Source organism: Panthera onca, chromosome D4, assembly GCF_046562875.1.
Source record: "Panthera onca isolate mPanOnc1 chromosome D4, mPanOnc1 haplotype 2, whole genome shotgun sequence".
Lineage (NCBI taxonomy): Eukaryota > Metazoa > Chordata > Mammalia > Carnivora > Felidae > Panthera > Panthera onca.
The window spans coordinates 11,345,717-11,361,518 of NC_138351.1; the positions used below are offsets into that span (position 1 = coordinate 11,345,717).

Below are 15,802 nucleotides of genomic sequence, written 5' to 3' on the forward strand. Positions count from 1 at the left end.
TTTCTATTCTCACGACCAAAAAAAAAAAAAAAAAAAAAAAAAAAAAAAAGGCAGAAGAGAACGACAGAATGGTGAAAAAATTTAGAACCCGACAGCACCCCAATCTGTGAGCCCCTTTCCCCAGAAAGCAACCTGTGTGTTCTATCAGCCAGTGAAAATGCTTTTGCTTAATGTTCACTCCCATGGACGGAGAAGAATTTCTCCTTTCCCGCCCCACTGGCTTCTAAGTCCCTGTTTCTTCCTTTGCAGTAAGAACCAAGTCATTATCAGATGACACCACATTCCTGAGGGTGCCCGGACCCCTGCCCTCTGGAAGATGACATTCAGTGACTCACACAAACTAAGCAGGACCTGGTGTTTAAAGCCCTGGGAAAAGATCAATTAGTAATTTCTCTAACGCGCCGCCAGCTAGAAAACAAAGGCTTCAAGTGTTTTTGAAGCCCACTGATGTGCATAAGAAAGTGCGTTCATGACATTGTTCAGAAAAAGTATGCATATTATTTGTGGGGGATGGGGGAGAGACAGAGAGGGAGAGACAGAGAGAGAGAGACAGAGAGAGACAGAGAGAGAGAATGTGTCAAGATCAAACATTAATGAAGAATAAAAAAGCCTGGGAGCGCCTGGGTGGCTCAGCTAGTTAAGCATCCAACTTCGGCTCAGGTCATCATCTCGCAGTTTGTGAATTCAAGTCCCACGTCAGGCTCTGTGCCGACAGCTCAGAGCCTGGAGCCTGCTTCAGATTCTGTGTCTCCCTCTCTCTCTGCCCCTCCCCCGCTTGTACTCTGTCTCTCTCTCTCTTAAAAATAAACTTCCAAAAATTTTTTTAAAAAATAGCTGTGTGCTGATAGTCTTAAGGGGGAAAAGGGGATAAGGAGATGGAGAATGTCCAAGGGGATGACAAAACCTGGACAGGAGAGCACTCTCTCAGGTGCAGGGTGCTCTGAAAACTGGTGAATGGCAATGACAGTGAACCACTGATGTGCACTTCTGTGCATGGGGTCGATTTCCAAGAACTTTGCATAAATTCACCCGTGTACTCCTCCCAAGGACTCTGAGATTAGTAAGGACTATTATGATGAAGATTGAAGCATTACAGTTGAGGAAGAGGTGACTGTGTTCAAGGACACAGAGGTGGTGAATGGAGAAGCCAGGTGACCCCAAGCAGCCAGGTCCGGGGCTCTCTCTCGGGAACTGCCTCTCTGAACCAGATGGAGTCAGGTCCAAGAGATGTGTGTGAGCACACGTGTATGTGCATGTCTGCCTGTGTGTGTGCGTATGTTCAACAAGCACAAGCACATGGTCCTAGCAAAGGGGCAGCGCCTACAGAATTCTGGGGGCAGGAAAGAGCTCGGCAGGCTCCACGAATTGACGGGAGGCCAGGGATGCCGGAACACAGGGTTCCACAGACAGTGACAGAGGTGAGGCTGGAGAGCAGGCAGAGACACATCGCGTGGAGCCTTGAGGCCTTTGTAAGCAGACGGCCGTGGCCCCCGGGGGAGGGGAGCGCCAAGATGGACACACAGAACAGGTCATTCTGCTACAAGAAGGGGGAATAATTAAAGGCATTCCTGCCTCCTAGTGAATCTATATGGAAACCACAGGGAAAAGATCTCACTACCTAAATTAAATATTGACTTACTTTTAAAACCGCCAGACAGAGGGCGCCTGGGTGGCTCACTCGGTGAAGCGTCTGACTCTCAATTTCAGCTCAAGTCTCGATCTCACAGTTTGTGGGATCGGGCCCTGTGTTCGGCTCTGCACAGACAGGGTGGAGCCTGCTTGGGATTCTCTCTCTCTGCCCTTCCCCTGTGTACTCGCCTCACAAAATAAATAAATAAACATGAAAAAAAAAACCACCATAAATGTCAAAGGCAAAGGACATAAAAACTAACAGTATTTTTATAATAAAAGAAATTTTACAATAAAAACACTCCTGCAGGGGTCCCTGGGTGGCTCAGTTGGTTAAGCATCTGACTTTGGCTCAGGTCATGATCTCACAGCTTATGGATATGAGCCCTGTGTCGGGCTCTGTGCTGACAGCTCAGAGCCTGGACCCTGTTTTGGATTCTGTGTCTCCCTCTTTCTCTGCCCCTCCCTCCCTCCCTCCATCTCAGTCTCTCTCAAAATAAATAAACATAATAAAAAAAATTTTTTAAACACTCATGCAAATCAGTAACAAAAAAGCAAATGTCCCTTTGGAGATATGGGCAAAGGACATGAACAGAGAATTCACAGAAGGAGAAATAGAACTGATTCATAAATATATGACCAACGCTCACTTGTCCAGAAAACTGGATAAAGTTTTTTTTTTTTTTTCTAATTCTATACTCTAATGTTAAGAAGAGTATGGGAAAGATATCTCTTGCTACTGTCAGTGAAATTTGTAAACTGGTTCAGATCTTTCAGGTAATATACATCAAAAATCTCTTTCCTGAACTTATATTAAATATCATTTAAAAAAATTTTTTTAATGTTTATTTTTGAGAGAGTGAGAGCATGAGCAGGGGAGGGGCAGAGACAGAGGGAGACACCGAATCCAAAGCAGGCTCCAGGCTCTGAGCTGTCAGCACAGAGCCCGACCTGGGGTTCAAACCCACAGACCATGAGATCATGACCTGAGCCGAAGTCAGAAGCTCAACCAACTGAGCCACCCAGGGGCCCCTTATATTAAATATTATTAAGAGCAGCCTCAAAACTAGTTAGGAGGGTATGCATTGACATATATGTCCAGAGGAAATTTCATTAAGCACATTCCTAAACTAGAATCTTCAGCAACTTTAACTAATTATGTTGACAAAGACACCACCAAAAAAGAAAACTACAGACCGGTATCTCTGATGAACACACATGCAAAAATCTTCAAAACATTAGCAAACTGAATTCATCAATACATCAAAAGGATGTTTTACCATGATCAATGAGGATTTATTCTGAGGATTCCAGGTTGGTTCAATATTCACAATCCCATCAATGTGATACATCATCATATTAACAAGAGGAAGAATAAAAACCCTCTGATGATGTCAACAGGTACAGAAAAAAGAATGTGACAAATTAACAACATCCGTTCATGATCAAAACACTCAACAAAGTGGGTTTAGAGGGAACATGTCTCAACATAATAAAGGCCATGTATGAAAACCCCACAGCTAATATCATATTCAATGGTGAAACACTGAGGGCAGCTTTTCCTCTGAGATTATGTACAAGACAAGAATGTCCACTCTCACCACTTTTATTCAACAGAGTACTGGAATTCCTAGCCACAGCAATCAGACAAGAAATACAAGGCATCCAAGTTGGTAAGGAAGAAGTAAAACTGTCACTACTTGCAGATGACATGACACTCTATATAGAAAACCTGAAAGACTCCACCAAAAAAACTATTAAAATAAATCAAATCAGTAAAGTTGTAGAATATGAAATCAATACACAGAAATCTGGTGCATTTCTATAAACTAATATTGAAGCAGCAGAAAGAGAAATTAAGGAAACAATCCCATTTATAATTGTACTGAAAAGAATGAAATACCTAAGAATAAATCTAACTGAGGAGGTGAAAGTCCTGTAATGTGAAAATGGTAAGATACTGAATCAAAGAAACTGAACACAACACAAATGGAAAGATGAGAAGAATATCATTAAAATGTCCATACTACCCAAAGCAGTCTACAGACTCCATGCAATTCCTATCAAAACATGAACTGCATTTTTCATAGAACTCAAACAATCCCAAAATTTGTACCGAACCACAAAAGACCTTGCATAGCTGAAGCAATCTTGAAGAAGAACACAACTGGAGGTATCACAATCCCACATTTCAAGATATGCTACCAAGCTGTAATAATCCAAACAGTATTGGAATGGTAGAAAAACAGACACACAGATCAAGAAATAGGACTGAGAGCCCAGAAATAAATCCACGTCTATATGGCCAATTACTATATGACAAAGGAGGCAAGAATATATGATGGGGAAAAGATACACTCTTCAATAAATGCTACAAGCACAAGAATGAAACTGGACCACTTTCTCACTCCATACACAAAAATAAACTCAAACTGGATTAAAGACCTAAATGTGAGACCTCAAACCATAAAACTCCTAAATGAAAACATAGGCAGTCACCTCTCTAACCTGTCTTACAGCAACATATTTATGGAGATGTCTCTCAGGAAGGGAAACACAAGCAACAATAAACTACTGGGACCACACCAAAATCAAAAGCCTCTCCACAGTGAAGGAAAACATCAACAAAACATAACCTACTGAATGGGAGAAGGTATCTGCAAATGACATAACCCATAAGAGGTTATTATTCAAAATATATAAACAACTTATATACAACTCACCCCCCCCCCCCAATAATAATAATCTGATTAAGAAAGGAGAAGACCTGAGTAGACATTTTCCCAAAGAAGACATTCAGATGGCCAACAGATACTGTGTGGATATGTATGTGTGCGTATGTATGTGTGTGTATACATATATAGACACATATACATACATATAATGAAATATTAGCCAGAAAAAGGAATGCAATCTTGCCCTTTCCGACAACATGAGGGACCTAGAAGGTATCGTGCTGAGTGACCTAAATCAGAGAAAGACAAATACTGTGTGATTTCACTCCTATGTGGAATCTAAAAAACAAACACAGAAACAAATACAAAAAATAGACTCTTAAGTACAGAGAAAAAAATGGTGGTTCCCAGAGGGAAGGTGGGGGGAGGGTAAGGCAAAATGGAAGAAGGGGAGTATGAGGTACCAATTTCAGTTACCAAATAAGTAAGTCAGGAAAACGAAAAGGTACAGCACAGGGAACAAAGTCAGTAATACTGCAATAATGTTGTCTGGTGACAGATGGTGGGGAGCATGGAGTGACGCATAAAATTGTCAAATCCTCTGTTGCACCCTGGAGACTAATAGAACACTGTGTGTCAATGACACCTCAATAATAAAACACATAATGCAGCAATGACTACCGATAGAGAGAGGAGTTTACACTGCATCACGTAAAGCAAGTTGCATTGTTGTATTTGAAACTCTTATTTAGGCAGATGCATACAGTAAAATCTCTGTAGGACGTTAACAGTGGGTACTTAATGGCACCAAGACTGCATGTTTCAATAGGTCTTTTTAAAATTTATCTACATGTCTTTAATTTTTCTACAGTCAACATACATTGCTTTTAATAGTAGGCAAAGAAAGAATCTCGACCGTAACATAACAAGGCTGAAGTGTCTCATAAAGGGGGTCAGAGACAGGAGATTCAGTGTAGACTGAAAATGAATCAGGAAACGGTGTGGCAGAAAGGGACTTCAGGAAGCATCTATGTAAGTCTAAATCCTCATTCACTGATTAAGAAACCATCTACCCCAACCCAACTTCATTCACCCACTGCCTGATGACAAGCACAGCCCTGGACAAGGTTTCTAGAACTAAAAACTGAGAACCATTGCTTGTTTATCCAAACTCATCCTAACCCTGCCCCACACGACAAGAGTGCATATATGTGGTCGCTGCAGGACTCAACTTCTGAGGGAAGGGTCCGCCGAGCTGGAGCCCAGACGCTACCTGTCTTCCACGTCTTCCTTCCCCCCTTCCTCCTCTCTGGAAGGATGAAGCCCCTCCTGCCTCCCCCACCTCCCCCTCCTTACTGGGTCCCTGCCTCCTTGTCAATTGTCTACATTTTTCCTTATTCCAATGTCACTGTGTCCAAGCTTCCCCTCCACCCTCACCCCGACCCCCCCTCAGGTGGCATCCCACTTTGCTCCTTCCTTTTCCGGCACATCCTAGAGCCGGGTGTCTACACCTGTCCCTCCTCAGCTCGTGATGTCAGGAAGCACCAAGAGTAAGGTTTCACAGTCAGGAAGCCTGGAGTACACATGTCCACCTCTGCCAATGACCATCTCCATGACCTTGAGTGAGCAAGTCACTTAATTCCTCCTTCCCGTGTAAAGCAAGGTGAGTCACAGGTGCCCCGGCTCCCTACAGCTGTGTCATGAGGATCCGGTGAAGCAATGCGTGGGAAAGTGCTCTGTGAGCTCTTTAGACTGACTTCACACTCCTGTTACTACGGTCTCCTTGTCACCTGTGACCCGTCAGCATGGACGGAGGCAGGGATGGTGACGTGGGACCTGCAAGGGTGCTCACAGTGTTAACACTAACGACACAACAGGGGCACCTGGGCGGCTCCGTCGGTTAAGCGCCCGACTTCGGCTCAGGTCGTGATCTCGCGGTCCGTGAGTTCGAGCCCCGTGTCGGGCTCTGTGCTGACAGCTCAGAGCCCGGAACCTGTTTCAGATTCTGTGTCTCCCTCTCTCTGACCCTCCCCCATTCATGCTCTCTCTCTGTCTCAAAAATAAATAAATGTTAAAAAAAATTTAAAAAAAATTTTTTTTAAAAAAACAACAAAAAAAAACCCCACTAACGACACAACAAAGTGAGCACGGTAGACTCTGCTGTGAATCATAAATTAGATGATAATCGTGTCATTCCAAACAAGAATAACCTCTGTGATTCCTGCTTTGCTTTTTTATTTTTTTTTAACTTTTTAAGGATTATTTTTGAGACAGAGAAGGACAGACAGCATGAGCAGAGGAGGAGCAGAGAGAGAGGGAGACACAGAATCCGAAGCAGGCTCCAAGCTCCGAGCTGTCAGCACAGAGCCCCACGTGGGGCTCGAACCCACGAACTGCGAGATCATGACCTGAGCCGAAGTCGGACGCTTAACCACCTGAGCCACCCAGGCACCGCCCCCTTTTTTAAATTATAGGAGCATAGACTTTTGGAAGGTGGTAAGAGCTGACAATTAGCTGAGCACATCCCAAGAGTCAGGCACTGCTCCCAAGCACCTTACATCGGTCATCACCTGCCACCATTACAAGACACATTTCAGTATCATTTCCCTTTTCCTGTCAGGGAAGCTGAGGCAGAGGAGTCCCGCCATGCGCTGAACCCAGACGTCTAGCTCTAGCTCCCTGTCCTGCAAATCCTCCATGACAAAATGAAGACTGGGGTGGGGACCAGGCAGGTGGCCACTGCTCTAAAGTATTAGAGGCAAGAGTATGGACCTGAGCAAGTATACATCGAGTCTTTTAAAAAAACAAAACTATTCAAATTGCAACCTACCCATAATGCTGAGGGCTTGGGGTCACCAGATACCCCTCGTGAGAATATAAACTTTTGAGACCATCAGCAAGGTCAATAAAAAACCCCAACGTTCCCACATCCCCACGGACTCTGCCAAGCTGCCTGTAGCAGTATGTCCTCGGGAAATAATGGATGTGCTCAAAAGTTGCACGTAAGGAGGCAGGGAAGGGACATCATTCTATCGCCATGTAACTGAACAACATACGCTGTAGAGAAAAAGGAATAAGCATCTTCTTAAGGAGGAGAAGTAGGTGGAAAAAAGCCCACTGGTATGTTCTGAGTGGGTTTACCAGACGTGTGAGAGGTTTATTTATCAAGTCATGTACCTGAACCTCAATTTTCTTACGATGGGGATAAGAAAAAACCCACTTCACAGGGTGGTGAGAATTCACACATTGATATAAGTGCTTAGGATAGAGCCTGGCCTAGGGCAGACATGTGATAAACATTACTCGTTTGCATATATCTGGCAACTTAACATGCAACACACACACATCATTACCAACATTTGTAATATGAATACAAGTCATGCACTAAAATTTTAATAGGCATTATCCCTGCAAGTGAAACAACAGCCTTTTTTCTTTTAAATTCTGTTTTCTAGATTCTCTTTAGTTGCATAAAGCCAGCAATATATTAATATTTAAATATCTCCATTTTTTCCCAAGTAGCCTTAATAATACTCCTTTCCATCTATTACGTTTCTCTAATATAATCCACTTTCTGCATAGTGTGTTTATGGAAATAGGGTACTTCTGTTGATTTAATCTGAAGAGTAATACATTTCCCCTTTATTCTTCAGAGCCAAACAGTTTGCTCATATTTCTTCCGATAAAGTCCTTTCTGCCCTCTAATATATTTGCAGATGAAGAGTACCCCGAAAGGATTTTAGAGCATAAAAGGTAGGGAGAAAGAAGGGATCAATGTCTCCACAAAGCAAAGTTAAAGGACACAACGTGGCAAGTTAAGGACAGCCATATGGAAAAAGGACACCTCACCTCAATTATGTAAGGCCGGAAAACTACCGCAATCAATATTTCAACTCCATTCCCCTAGCGTGGTCAAAAGATGGAGACAATTTGATAGCTCGGCAGTCCGTCCGGTGCTGCGACAATCATTCTGGAAGAAAAGGAATCTCGTTGAGGAGAACGGGATGGCAAAATATGCTTGATTACTGGAGACAGCTATGGAGTTGAGAAATGAGCAGAGTTAAGCCATTTTCCGTGATTGGGGGGCGAGGTGGGGGTGGGAGGGACGGGCCAGAATGACAGGGAGCCTACGAGCTCATGCAGGCATGGGTCCCCCTCGCTCTCGGTAAAAGCTGGGTTGCTTGCTCTTTCGGTATCTCCCCATCGCTTCAAAGACAAGGGCTGTTCCTCCCAGCCTCTCACTGGCACTTCCAACGCTGTTCAGGTGTTTGTCGGAGGGTCTAGAAGCCGGCTCAAGAATACCATTCATTTTCATATTTTGGTATCTCTGTCATTTCAGAGTCAGACTACTCCGTAAGAAGCACGTGGCCTTTCCCCCGAAAACCAGCTCCACCGAGGATTTTTCTCGGCATGTGGCAGTTCCCTGGGATTAAAACCTTGGGATTATGCGCAAGCCATCCCCCATCCCAGAGCGGTCCAGCACCACTTTCCCTTGAACATCCCACTGTTCCGTGCCCCGTCTTTCTCACTCCGGTCCACCACGCCTGGCGAATACCGGGGCACCGCCGACAGCAGCGGCCTTGACCCTGGCCTCTCTCTGCAGACCTCCGCCCGCCCACTCTCTTGCAGACCCGGTGTCCCTGTCCTCTAACCTCTGCCACCCTCAACAGCCCCCTCTCTCCTGGGCCTCATCTTTCTGGGCTATAAAATGAAGAACGGATTAAAATGTCCTCCCTCGATCTTCATTGTGCTTTGAGGTCAGCTGTCCCCGTGCTTACGTCCCGCCCCAGCCGCTTGGCAGAATTTACACAAGTCCTCACAAAGGGGGCCAGTTGACATCTACCCCTAAGGTTGCTGTAACAGGAAAGACTACGAGATCCAGGGCATGGGTTACAACACATGCTTGAGAAATACTGGTCATTCCCACCCCACCTTATAGGAGATCTCCAACTCTCGACTTCTCTGGTCTCCTCATTTCGAAATCCAGCACTCCTTACGTGAGGATCCTGGGTGGCAACAATATTCTCTTCCATCAAATATCAACTCCTCCACGGACTTTCGGAGGCTTCCATAACCTAGCTCTAATTTATCTTATCTTCCTCCAGCTCACAACAAATAATTCCGGTCCTAGTCAGGCTCAGTCTTACTATGTTCCAAAGAACACACCCTTGAGCCTTCCTTTGCTTCATTCCTCATGCAAGACACTGCTCTTCTTATCCCTTCTGTCAAAGCCCAGCTGAGCCTGTGGCCCCAGTGATGCCCATGTTCCAGACACTTGAACCCTCACACACTGTCTTAATGGCACTGTCCGTTGTTTTGTGTTTATTAAGTATAGTGGTCCAGCTGGAAAGGGACCGCTCTGATCATTTTAACTTAGTTTTACAGGTTAGCATGGACCACAAAGCAACCCAGCATTTTTTGGATAGCTTTGTGAGTGCTTTGTGAAATTTATATGCCTTTGTGCCTTGAGGTAATAAGACTTTTTTTTTAATTAACTCCACTTTCATCTGCCTAGAGAGGCTCACACAGGAGCCTGTTTCATCAGCGATGAGGAAACCACGCGCAAACCATCCAGGGGCCTCCTCACGGAGCCAGGAGAGGAGCTCTAAGTGCGTCCGATGCTTGTGGATTTTGTGTTGAAGCCAATGTGTTCGGATTTGAAAAGCCATCTTGCGATAACACTCTCGGCAACAACAGGACTCACGGTGGAGAGAAAGAGGATTGGCTGCTAGGCTTTTACCTCCAGAAACACGACGGCTGAAGTTCCAGGACTAAAGGAAGCATGATGACAGAAGACACAGCGAAGGATCAAGGGAGACACAGGAGGAAGAACTTAAGGAGGAGATACAGAGCGAGGGGATACAGAGGCAGAAGAAACAGCATGCAGGTGCAAAGACCGCTAGCCCAGGGAAAGATGAGCGACGTCGAGGGCTGCGGATGGGGACAAACACGATGTCACGGAGTTGAGCACCTAGTAAGGCAGCCACAGGTGACCCCTGAGGACAATTTGTCATAGGGGCTGGTCCAGGATGCAGACCACAGGGGACTGAGGACAAACCAGGAGGGCAGACGGAGACCAGCAGAGACACTGTTATCAAGAAGTGTGCTAATCAAGCCACGGAAACAGCTGCTTATCTCGTATCCTGAAGTTCACCGGACTTCAACCAATAAAAACGCCTCCCCCCATGCATGCCCTCACTCCTCGCTTCTCCACGGGCACAGAGCTCAGTGACCAAAAATAACCGACAGCAGACCCTTCCAACCTCTCTCTCCCCACACCCCCCGCGGTGCCTGGTTTTGGCTAAGACACCTTCTAGAACTAGTCAACAGCCACCTGCTATCAACGCTCAGCATCTAAATTCGATTGTCCGGCCTCAGGTAAATGCCAGTTATCTGTTTATCAGAGGGAAAAATGAACCCAGACGCTAAAATGTGTCAGCTGAACAGGAACAGAAGTGCAGACTCAGGTCAGATACCTTTGGGTGAACTATATCATTGATCCTCAACTGTCAGAAAGAGAACTTTCAACTTCTACTTCCTTCAAAAGCATGCTTGTTCTTTACTGTAAGTTTAAAAAACAATCAAATATGAATAAAGAAAAAAAACGATCAGCACTAGCCTGTTTTTAATCTTCTACTTTGTTACGCGTGCATGATGCATTTATAAACACAATACACGAATGTGTCTCTACTGACCTAAAAAGAGACTCCCTAGCAGAAGGATTTCCAGCTGTGTTTTTAGTAACATTTCTCTCTTAACAGTAACACCAGGGACTACTCCCGTCTCCCTGCCAATACTAAGCCAGGTTAACAGCTTCTGCTTCATTGGTTCCTCTGGTCCTTCTACGTTCTGTGTTAGTCAACTCCCCTCTCTCTCCTCTGTCACATGTCTTTGCTGAAGAGCCATTCTGGTCACGAGATAAATATTTCTGTTTAGGAACCAAGGCTACTTTATCAGCCACTACAAATGTAACCCGTGACAGTTTACTTTCCAACATTCCCAATACCCTCGAAGGGTCCTCCGCTGGTTATAGGTTAACGACAGCTAGGGTAACAGTATACATGTGAACCTATGCTTTTGGCGGGGGTTAAGAAGCACTATTGCATAAATATTTTAAGTAGAGCCTGTACTGAAATTCTAGATGAAGAGGCATTCACCGGTCCTCTGTGACATGCTGGGGGCCCAAGGTAGCAAATTTTTATTGACGCTGTGAGCAAGCCTTGCCATCGGCTAGGGGGGTCTCCAAGATTTCACCCTAAATGTATCCCCCTCCACACCAAATGTTTCTATTTTTTTTTTTTTTTAATGCATTAGCTGCGCTGTGGGCCAGGTAGTGCATGACACAACGGCCAAGGACGGTGGGTGCTCGGTGAAGCTGTCTGCAGTCACAATTACTCGTCGCTTTGGGAGCCCAAAGGCACAAGTGCACAGTGCATGTGCACCAGGCGGGTGAGTTTCCCCGCAGCAATATCACCACAACCAAGTCATTCATCGCCAGAGAAGGGAAAAAGAAACCTCTCCCTAGGCTTTCATGCATGCACTGAAGATTTATGGAAAATGCTTCGGGATGTGAAGGCTACTTCTCCAGAAGAAGCAGGTTTCCGGACTGCCCTGGGAAACAGCCCAACGATAGATGTCCCTGTCCCCCTTGCTGGTGTGGGGCAGGGACAGCCACCCACAAATCTGGAGCCCTGAGGAAGAGCAGGAGACGCCCCCAAAGCGGGGATCCAACCGTGGGTGACTGCAGCTCTAGGAGCGCAGGGGAGACAGAGCCTAGCCTCTGCCCAGCTGCGGCCAGCATGGGGACAGTCCCCCTGTGGCAGGAGCTTCCTATATTCGTCTCTCCCCACTGCCCTCATTGCTGTGGCTGGAGGGCTCTAACTTCTCTGCTTCGGGGAGGCTGCAGCCAGATTTTGTCAGGAGAATAGGGCTGGAGAAGAAAGCAATTGTCCCCTAAGGAGAGTCTTGCGGGAGGGCTGAGTGGGAGACGTGGAGGAGCACAGGACTGCACCTGCTCGGTCGGGGTGGCAGACACGCAGGAGGCCGGAGGGAATGGCAGGACTCCTGCTGTGACAAAGTACCCTCCCCAGCCTCAACTCTCACCCAGAAGCAGCAGGGACCAGTGGGAAGAGATGAGCCAAGGGTGGGGGGATGGGTCTTCCAGACCTCATGACATATCATAAGAATGTCGAAGTCTGGGGGGCACATGGGTGGCTCAGTCCAGTGAGCATCTCACTGCGGCTCAGGTCATGATCTCGCGGTTCATGGGTTCGAGCCCACGAGCTGTGCTGACAGCTCAGAGCCTGGAGCCTGCTCTGGACTCTGTGTCTCCCTCTCTCTCTGCCCCTCCCCTGCTTCCACGCGCGCTCTCTCTCTCAAAAATAAAATAAACATTAAGAAAATAAAAATAAATTAAAAAAAAAAGAACTTGGAACCCTGGCACAACCTTGCTGGGGTGTGTGGGAAAGAGACCCAACGTTAACCTTTCTGCTACCACCCTGGAGTAGAAGATGAGTGGATTGAGAAAAATACAGTATTTTTTTGCACCCTCGAGTCTGTGGACCAAGATTCATTCTCAACTTGAATTAACAACTCAATGAGCAAATGAGCTCATGATGAAGGTAAACGGCTTAACAGCTAGTAACCTATATATTTTTCTGACACTATCAGTTGAAATGCATAGATCTCCGTCAGATCAGGATGCCATTCAGAGTAAAGGACCCTTTGAGAGCAGAGGCTCATGAGGCTTTTGCATCACGCAGACATTTACCGTGAATTTTGGCCTTGCTCGTCACCAGAGATGTTTTTAAAGGCACGACACTGACAGAGACAGGTGTCACTGGAGGCATCACCTGCTGGCATTGACGAGGCCTCATGGGGTGGAGTCACTTCGGAAAATTCACTGTCATCCTTGACCTTGATTCCCAGTCTGGCCCAAGGTCTCTTAGGTCCAACACTGAGCTTTTCTTGGAGCCAAAGAGGATTCCTCCCCTAGAGCGTGAAGTTAATGAATAAATCCACAGCAACACGTTCATGGTATGCGTGGGGGGGGATGCTTCAGTCCCCTCCACATGAACTACTCCCTTCTTTGGAATTTTCTGATCCAGCTACAGGGTCAGAGGGGACTCTCCCGTACTGCCTCCCGGTACACACACATCTCACCCAGCCAAGGCCTCGATGGGCCCCACGGAGGCATCAGACCCATGCTAAGCAAGATGCTTCCTTCCTCAGGTTTTCAGCCAGGCTCCAGATGCAGGTGGCTCTGCCCACAGAAAGAGCTGACGTGCAGAAAGGTGGGGTGAAGCTGAGGGCAGTCGAGACAACAGAGTTCTCCATGTTCCCTGTGCTTTCCCTTTGACCCTAGGTTTTCTCTGAGGGTCCTGGATTCCTTGGGGGTACTTTGGTATCCTGAGAAAGCCCTCCTTAAGTTGGTTTTGATTCTCACAGCCAAAGACGCCCAGCTGAACACCATCCTTTCCCTGTTACCATGTTCTCCAGCAAATAATCAGATGTTCCTTGCTCTTGTTCCTTGCCTTGCTCGGTGAGCACTGGACCAGACCAGAGAAGGGAGAGCCAGGCTCGGGGGTGGAGGGGAGAGGTGGGGGTGCCTGCTGTAGACCATGTTTTGAACCTGGAATACCTCCAGGTCTAGGCCTCTCGTCCATTTTCAGCGTGCCTCCCTTGCCCATTTGTGCCTCCCTGAATCCTATTTTTCTAGGCTTGCATGCTGACTATTCTACTTTAGCTGACGTTTACTTACGTACACACATACATACATACATATATACATTCCATTTCTCCTCCTGTATTCAGCTGTACTATTTCCAGCTGTAGACATTCTATGAAGTCAAGATACAAAGATAAACCCCCAAGAGGGACGTGAGTGCTCTGCTCAGTGCCCACTCCTGGTATAGGCTTGTCATCTCAGAGGTGGAATTTTTACCACAAATTGAGCCTATGTTACAAAGACAAGTTAAACATTATACAGAGATGGGAGAAAACGGTCGTCTACAGTAACATCAGGTTTTTTTTCATAGAAAATTGGTAGGGTCTGGTACCTTCTCCCATAAACATGCACGTACAATTTATTTATTTATTTTTTAAGTTTATTCATGTATTTTGAGAAGAGAGAGAGCATGCACATGTGTGAGCAGTGGGCAGGGTGGTGGGGGGGGGGGTGGTTAGGGAGAGAGAGAATGAGAGAGGGAGAATCCCAAGCATACTCCATGTTGTCAGCATAGAGCCCGACATGGGGCTTGAACCCACAAACTGTGAGATCATGACCTGAACCCAAATCAAGAGTCAGATGCTTAACTGACTGAGCCACCCAGGCATCCCTACAATTTCTTGAGCTGGTAAAGAATAGTCCAACTTGGTCATGGGTATCTTTTTTTCAATTGTCATACTTGATTTTATTCCTTAAAAACTTGCAATGATGTTGTAACAAAGTATAAATCTTGCTGTTTATTATGTATGTATTTAAGAAAAATCAATGGTGAGAAACACTTTTTTCTTTTTTTTTTTAAGTAGGTTTCACGCCAAGTGTGGAGCCCAACGTGGGGACCGAACTCAACACCCTAAGATCAACGCCTGAGCTGAGATCAACATTCAGATACTTAACCCATAGAGCCACCTGGCCCCCCATTGTGAGATATATTCTCCAACTGTCTGGGGGGCGGGAAATTAAAATATATTTAATTTTTAAAATTTTAAAGAGAGGGTTCAATAAAAAAAGCTTTTCTCTTTTAAGATTAATCCATCAGAAATGAAATCGTTAACTGACATGTAAACTTTTTTTTTTTTTTTTTTTACCCTTCGTGGCTTGACAAATGCAAATGAAGAAGAAGAAGAAGAAGAAGAAGAAGAAGAAGAAGAAGAAGAAGAAGAAAGGAAAATGACACACTCAAGAGACTGCACAGGAAAAAAGGGCATTCAGTCATCCAAAGTATAGTTCCTTACCTGGTATCTACATTTTATAAAGGAGGAAGAACATTTCCACTTAGGGCAAAGAAAACAAAACTACTTGTATGTGTGTGACCCAATCAAAAAGTGCTTTCTCTCTGATGGGGTTACCAAACTTGGCTCGATTCTGCCACTTAAACCGTAAGCCCCAGGACGGAAAGTTCCATACCTTCCAGCATTTCTCTCCTTTTTCAGTTCTCTGTAGAGGAAGTGACTACATCTGGGAGTGACCCGGGGGTGAGGTGGCAAGAGACCCCTTCGTCGGACTGAGGGAGGGGTGTGCAAGGAGGTAACCATTAGCTATAGGCACTCTGTCAGGCACTCTGGAGAATGCCACATGTCAAACATCTTTACTTCCCGAGAAAAGTATAACAAAAGGTACCCTTAAAAGAAACCCCAGGGGTGCCTGGGGGGCTCAGCTGATGGAGCATCAGACTCTTGACTTCGGCTCAGGTTATGACCTCAGGGCTATGGGATGGAGTCCTGTGTCGGGCTCTGCGCTGACACCGTGAAGCCTGCTTGGGATTCTCTCTCCC

The 15,802-nt window shown here is 45.8% G+C and overlaps 1 protein-coding gene and 1 long non-coding RNA gene across 3 annotated transcripts in view; one reads left to right on the forward strand and one right to left on the reverse strand.

The window, feature by feature from the left end:
• The window catches only part of KANK1 (KN motif and ankyrin repeat domains 1), a 208,732-nt gene that overhangs the window by 130,710 nt on the left and 62,220 nt on the right, over positions 1 to 15,802 (reverse strand). For both annotated transcript variants that reach the window (XM_078436048.2, XM_078436047.2), the window contains exon 2: positions 8,154 to 8,274. The gene's annotated coding sequence lies outside the window, so the exon portion shown is untranslated. The remainder of the gene's footprint in view (positions 1 to 8,153; positions 8,275 to 15,802) is intronic.
• LOC144614069 (uncharacterized) lies at positions 11,287 to 14,944 on the forward strand. Its single transcript, XR_013551601.1, has 3 exons — positions 11,287 to 11,491; positions 11,619 to 11,753; positions 14,835 to 14,944. It is a non-coding gene; the product is annotated as an uncharacterized LOC144614069 (long non-coding RNA).